The sequence below is a fragment of the Piliocolobus tephrosceles genome, chromosome 10 (genome assembly GCF_002776525.5).
Source record: "Piliocolobus tephrosceles isolate RC106 chromosome 10, ASM277652v3, whole genome shotgun sequence".
In the NCBI taxonomy this organism is placed as follows: Eukaryota; Metazoa; Chordata; class Mammalia; order Primates; family Cercopithecidae; genus Piliocolobus; species Piliocolobus tephrosceles.
The window spans coordinates 119359956-119366905 of NC_045443.1; the positions used below are offsets into that span (position 1 = coordinate 119359956).

A 6950-nucleotide genomic window follows, 5' to 3' on the forward strand; every position below is an offset into this window, starting at 1 on the left:
TCAAAAAAAAAAAAAAAAAAAAAAAAAAGAGTCAGGCGTGGTGGCGCGTGGCTGTAATCCCAGCTACTTGGGAGGGTGAGACAGACAAATCACTTGAACTTGGGAGGCAGAGGTTGCAGTGAGCCGAGATTGAGCCACTGCACTTCAGCCTGGGTGACAGAGTGAAACTCTATCTCAAAAAAACAAAAACAAAGGAAAAGAGAAAAAGAAAATAAAATGGATATAATGATGGTGGCCAGGGGCTGGATGGAGGGGGATATTTTAGGGAGTTAGATTTAATGGGGACTGAGTTTTCGTTTGAGAGGATGAAAAAGTTCTAAACGTGGATGGTGGTGATGCTTGAACAACAGTGTGAGTATGCTTAAGGCCATGGAGCTGTACACTTAAAAACTGTTAAAATTATACATTTATATGTTACGTATATTTTATCACAATTTAAAAAAAGCAGCAGTATTCATTTTGGCAGCACGTATACTGAAATTGGAACCACATAGAGCACTTTAGCATGGCTCTTGTGCAAGAATGACAAGCACATTCATGAGGCTGAGGCATTCCACGTTAAAACAGCAGCAACAGAAGTCCAGCAATCCCAGTGACTCTGAAATTCTCCATGGACCCATCCCAGTCTCTTCCTCCTAACCCCCTGAAAGTACCACTATCCTTATTTTTGTATTTATCGCTTATTGTACCATTGCAGAGTTTTTGTTTGTTTGTTTGTTTTTGAGACGGAGTCTTGCTCTGTCACCCAGGTTGGAGTGCAGTGGCGCGATCTCGGCTCACTGCAACCTCTGCCTCCCGGGTTCAAGTGATTCTCCTGCCTCAGTCTCCTGAGTAGCTGGGATTACAGGTGCCTGCCAGTATGCCCGGCCAGTTTTTGTATTTTTAGTAGAGATAAGGTTTCACCATCTTGGCCAGGCTGGTCTTGAACCCCTGACCTCGTGAACCACCTGCCTCGGCCTCCCAAAGTGCTGGGATTATAGACATGAGCCACCGCACCCGGACTTTTTTTTTTTTTTTTTTTTTTTTTAGACAGGGTCTCACTCTATTGCCCACCCTGGAGTGCAGTAGCACAATCTCGGCTCACTGCAATCCCCGCCTCCCGGGTTCAAGGAATTCTCCTGCTTCAGCCTCCCGAGTAGTTGGCATCACAGCTGCACGCCACCACACCCGGTTAATTTTTGTATTTTTTAGTAGAGATGAGGTTTTGCCATGTTAGCCAGGCTGGTCCCAAACTCCTGACCACCCGCCGCGGCCTCCCAAAGTGCTGGGATCCCAAGTGCGAGCCACCATGTGCTGGCCGAGTTTTTATATATATTGTTTCCTTTGGCCTGTTCTTTTTGTTTTGAATCATTCACTTGTTTCTTTTTATTTTTAGAGATGGGGGTCTCCCTCTCTTACCCAGGCTGGAGTGCACTGGTGCAATCACAGCTCACTGCAGCCTCAAACTCCTAGGCTCAAGGGATCCTACTGCCTTAGCTTCCCCAGTAACTAGGACCACAGGTGCAAGCCAGCATGCCTGGCCAATTTTTTAGTTTTATTTTTTGTAGAGGGTTTCGCCATGTTGCCCAGGCTGGTCTTAAACTCCTGGCCTCAGAATATCTCCCTGCCTCGGCCTCCCAAAGTGCTGGGATTACAGGTGTGAGCCAATGCACCCAGTCATTTCTTCTTTTTTTGGTTTAAAAATATTTGATAGTGGCCAGGCACAATGGCTCACACCTGTAATCCCAGCACTTTGGGAAGCCAAGGCGAGTGCATCACGAGGTCAGGAGTTCAAGACCAGCCTGGCCAGCATGGTGAAACCCCGTCTCTACTAAAAATACAAAAATTAGCCGGGCATGGTGGTGCACGCCTGTAATCCCAGCTACTTGGGAGGCTGAGGCAGGAGAATAGCTCGAACCTGGGAGACAGAGGTTGCCTTGTGCCGGGATTGTGCCACTGCACTCCAGCCTGGGACAGAGCACGACTCTGTCTCAAAAAAAAAAAAATTTAATTAATAAATTAAAATTGTATATATGGAAGGTGTACAGTGTGATGAGTTGACATCCATTGTGTCCTGATTAACATGGTCATATCGATTAACACATATCCATCACTCCCCATAGTTTCCATTGTACTTTGGCCTGTCTTTGAATTTTATGTGAATAGACTTGATAGTATACATACGCAATGGCCCGAATGTTAGTGTCCCCCCAAAATTCATGTTTTGGAACCTAATACCCAATGTGATAGTATTAACAGGTAGGTCCTTTAGAAGGTGATTAAGTTATAAGGTTCTGCCTGTGTGAAGGGATTAGTGCCCTTATAAAAGCAGCTGTGTGGTGTGTGGTTCATGCCTGTAGTCCCAAAACTGTGGGAGGCTGAGGCAGGCAGATTGCTTGAGCCCAGGAGTTCGAGACTGGCCTAGGCAAACATGGGGAGACCCCATCTCACTACAGAATATTAGTCAGGTGTGGTGGTTCATTCCTGTGGTCCTAGCTACCCGGATGCTGAGGTGGATCACCTGAGCCTGGGAGAATGCGGCTGCAGTGAGCTGTGATTATACCACTACATTTCAGCCTGGGCGACGGAGTGAGATCCTGTCTTAACAACAAACAGGCCGAGCGCGGTGGCTCAAGCCTGTAATCCCAGCACTTTGGGAGGCTGAGATGGGCGGATCACGAGGTCAGGGGATCGATACCACCCTGGTTAACACTGTGAAACCCCGTATCTACTAAAAAATACAAAAAACTAGCCGGGCGCGGTGGCGGGCGCCTGTAGTCCCAGCTACTCCGGAGCCTGAGGCAGGAGAATGCCCGGGAGGCGGAGCTTGCAGTGAGCTGAGATCCAGCCACTGCACTCCAGCCCGGGCGACAGAGCGAGACTCCGTCTCAAAAAAAAAAAAAAAAAAAAAAAAACACAACAATACCAACAAAACTAATCAATAAAAGAGGTCCCCAGCCTGGCCAACATGGCGAAACCTGTGTCTACTAAAAATACAAAAATCTGCTAGGTGTGGTGGTGCATGCCTGTGATTCCCCAAGGGAGGAGAATCTCTTAAACCTGGAATGGCATGAGCTCAGCTCACTGCAAGCTCCGCCTCAAAAAAAAAAAAAAAAAGAAAAGAAACAGAAGGGGCTGCACACTAAGGAATGCAGGCAGCCAGCAGAAGGGAAAAAACAAGAAATGGATTTTCCCATTTTTTCATTAGAGCCTCCAAAGGAACCAGCCCTGCTGTCACCTTAATTTTGGCCCCTGATGATTCATTTTGAATTTCTGACCTCTAGATTATAAGATAATGTGTGTGTGTGTGTGTGTGTGTGTGTGTGTGTGTGTTGGGATGGAATCTCACTGTCACCCAGGCTGGAGTGCAGTGGCATGATCTCAGCACACTGCAACCTCCACCTCCCAAGTTCAAGCAACTCTCCTGCCTCAGCCTCCCGAGTAGCTGGGATTATAGGCACCTGCCACCATGCCTGGCTAAATTTTGTACTTTGTATTTTTATTTTTTGGAGACAAAGTCTTGCTGTTGTCCCCCAGGTTGGAGTGTGATGGCACAATCTCTGCTCACAGCAACCTCCGCCTCCTGAGCTCAAGTGATTCTCCTGCGTCAGCCACCCGAGTAGCTGGGATTACAGGCGCCTGCCACCACGCCCAGCTAATTTTTGAATTTTTAGTAGAGATGGGGTTTCACCATGTTGGCCAGGTTGGTCTCAAACTCCTGACCTCAGGTGATCTGTCCATCTCAGTCTCCCAAAGTGCTGCGATTATAGGTGTGAGCCACTGCACCTAGCCTTTTTTTTTTTGATGGTTTTAATAGAGACAGGGTTTCACCATGTCAGACTGATCTCAAACTCCTGACCTCAGGTGATCCACCTGCCTCGGCCTCCCAGAGTGCTGGGATTACAGGCATGAGACACTACACCTGGCAAATTTGTGCTTTTGTTTTGGTTTGTTTTTGAGACGGAGTCTTGCTCTGTCGCCCAGGCTGGAGTACAGTGGCATAATATCGGCTCACTGCAACCTCCGCTTCCTGGATTCAAGCAATTCTCCTGCCTCAGTCTCCCAAGTAGCTGGGACTACAGGTGTGCCCCACCACACCTGGCTAATTTTTGAATTTTGGGGTTGTAGAGACAAGGTTTTGCCATGTTGGCCGGGCTGGTCTCCCACTTCTGACCTCAAGTGATCCCCCTGCCTCAGCCTCCCAAAGTGCTAGAATTACAGGCGTGAGCCACTGCGCCTGGTAAATTTGTGTTTTTGTGACGGAGTTTTGCTCTTGTTGTCCAGGCTAGAGTGCAATGGCGTGATCTGGGTTCACTGTAACCACTGCCTCCCAGGTTCAAGTGATTCTCCTGCCTCAGCCTCCCTAGTAGCTGGGATTACAGGCATGCACCACCACACCTAGCTTTTTCTTTCTTTCTTTTTTTTAGTAGAGACGGGGTTTCTCCATGCTGGTCAGGCTGGTCTTGAACTCCCAACCTCAGGTGATCTGCCTGCCTCAGCCTCTCAAAGTGCTGGGACTACAGGCGTGAGCCACTGCACCCACTCTGAATTTGTATTAAGTCACTAAATGTATGGTAATTTCTTACAGCAGCGATGGGAAACTAATATAAGCAGAGAAAGGACATGATCAGATTTATGTTTCCAAAACTATTTCTGGTTGCTGTTACAGAACGGGCTTTAATGGGATCAGCAGAAGCAGAGAGCCCGGGTGGGGAACTGCAGACGTGTGGGTGGGCAGCAATGGCAGTCCGGATGCAATGCAAGGGGTGCCGCTGGATGGAAGAGCTCAGATCTCAGGAAAATGCTAGGGGCTAGAATTGACTGGGTTTATTGATGAACTGGATATTGTGGGGGAAGGGTACAGTCTAGGAAAGTGACGGAGTGTGACTTCTAGGGTGATCAGCACTACAATTTCTCCAGCTTCTCTGGGGCCTCAGAGAGCCACACTGCATTTGACAGGCTGTTCCCAGGATGTGGTGTTTTTGTGTGATTAGGCTAGAACTGTTCTCTGGGAAATAAATGCCCTCAGTCTAAAGGGCTTTTTTATGAGCCACGGCAGGGGATTAAAGGCGGCTGGGCTATGGAGAAATCCCAGGGTCAGGAGACAGCTGAGCATGGAGACTTTTAATCTAAACCTTAAACATTTTTATTTTCCACTCCTTGAACTCAGGGTGTCACTTTAAATACATGTTTGGCAACATCAGCTGTTCTATTTTTCTTTTTAATTATACAAAGCGAGATCCTGGAAATGGCTCAGCCCCAGGCTGGGGGAGGCAAGGGAAGTTTGGCAACGGTAGGAGGCAGAGAAACCAACTAAAAATCCAGTGGATTTGAAATCCTTTTGAGGGAGCGCAGAGGCCAAACTTCGAGCCACCCTGAACTTGTAAGAGCTGCCCTGACTCAGGATTTCTAAAAGGAGACTGACAGACTCACCAGCTTAGAATGGAGAGAGGACAGATGGACACGTCTCCAAGACAAAAATATCACGAGCCCTAGCACTGTTCCTGTACCTTGAATTTATTCCCAGGCCCTGTCCTGTTAGCTCAGCTCATTTCTTTTCTTTCTTTCTTTTCTTTTTTTCTTTCTTTCTTTCTCTTTCTTTCCTTCCTTCCCTTCCTTCCTTCCTTTTCTCTTTCTCTCTTTTTATTTAATTTTTTTAATTAGGGGCAGGGTTTTACCATGTTGCACAGGCTGGTCTTGAACTCCTAGGCTCAAGCGATCCTCCTGCCTCAGCCTCCCAAAGTGCTGGGACTACAGGCATTGAGCCACTGCGCCTGGCCCTGTTACCTCCTTTCATCCTCTGAGCAGAAAACAGCTAACTAGGTTGTTCGTGACATCTATGGGGTACTCCCTACTGTGTGCCAGCTGCTGGGCTCACCTGCTTACAGGCATTACCTGTTGTAGGTAGTCAACTATTCTATAAGTAGGTGCTATCACTATCCCCGTTTTCTAGATGGGGAATCTGGGCTCCAGAGAGAATGGATGGAACCCCCACACCCCAGTGTTGGACCTATACTTCTTTGCCCTCGGACCCCTCCCTTGCCTTTCTCTTGCCTTGCTCCAGATCACAGGGTGGCCAACCTGTGGCAGAGTGGCTTCCTGCACAGATGGACCAACTGGAGGCAGTGCCAGGAGCCTGGTGGGTGGGAGGAGCCTGGTGGTGGGAGGAGGGGAATCCAGGGTGTTCCTACCCCTCTGCCTCAGGTGGGATCTCCAGCTCCACCTCCCACCAGACAGGCCCACTGTGGCTCTGGCTTCTGCCTGGGGACTCCAGTCCCTCTTGGGTACCAGAAACACCACCGCCTGCCTCTGTCCCTCCAACCCCAGGGGTGATGGCAGTCCTCCTGCTGGGCTAACCTGGGGGCTGCCCCTCCCCTGCATGCCTTTTCCCATAAGTCTTCCGGCACCCCTGGAGCAATTCTCAGGATAAGTTCTCTTAGTGTGGTAACTGTTTGTCCCAGTCAGATTCTCACAGATACACTACCTTTGCTAAAGACTCACAGATCAGCCAATTGATTTAATCTGGAAGGCAGCAATCCTCTTTCTCTGAGCACAGCACATCCCACGAGAGGGAAGGTTGGAGCCACCATTTACTGAGCGCTGTGCTAATCGCCAGACGACTGTTTCTTCGTGGAACACTCCTAACAATCTCTTTGCCAAGTCCCATCAATATTCCCCTTTCACAGATGGGGCTCAGAGAGGCTGGGGTGCTTGCCCACCGTGGCTCAGTTACAAACTGACAAAACTGGGATTCAAATCCAAGAGTACCTAGCTCCAAACTCTGCATGATGATCTAGTCTCATCTGAACACACTTGCACACTTGCAACCCCATTAGATTTCAACTTCCTTGGCTGGCTGAAGACCCCACCCCAAATCACTCCAGGCTCCTTGTATTCCTTTCTTCTTCCTTTTTTTTTTTTTTTTTTTTTTTGACAGAGTCTCGCTTTGTCGCCCAGGCTGGAGTGCAGTG

At 48.5% G+C, this 6950-nt stretch overlaps 1 non-coding gene across 1 annotated transcript; it reads left to right on the top strand.

Moving 5' to 3' along the window:
- The first annotated feature begins 450 nt into the window (after nt 1–450).
- Nucleotides 451–557, top strand: LOC111539047. The gene has a single exon (XR_002730557.1). It is a non-coding gene; the product is annotated as a U6 spliceosomal RNA (small nuclear RNA).
- Nucleotides 558–6950: the final 6393 nt, after the last annotated feature.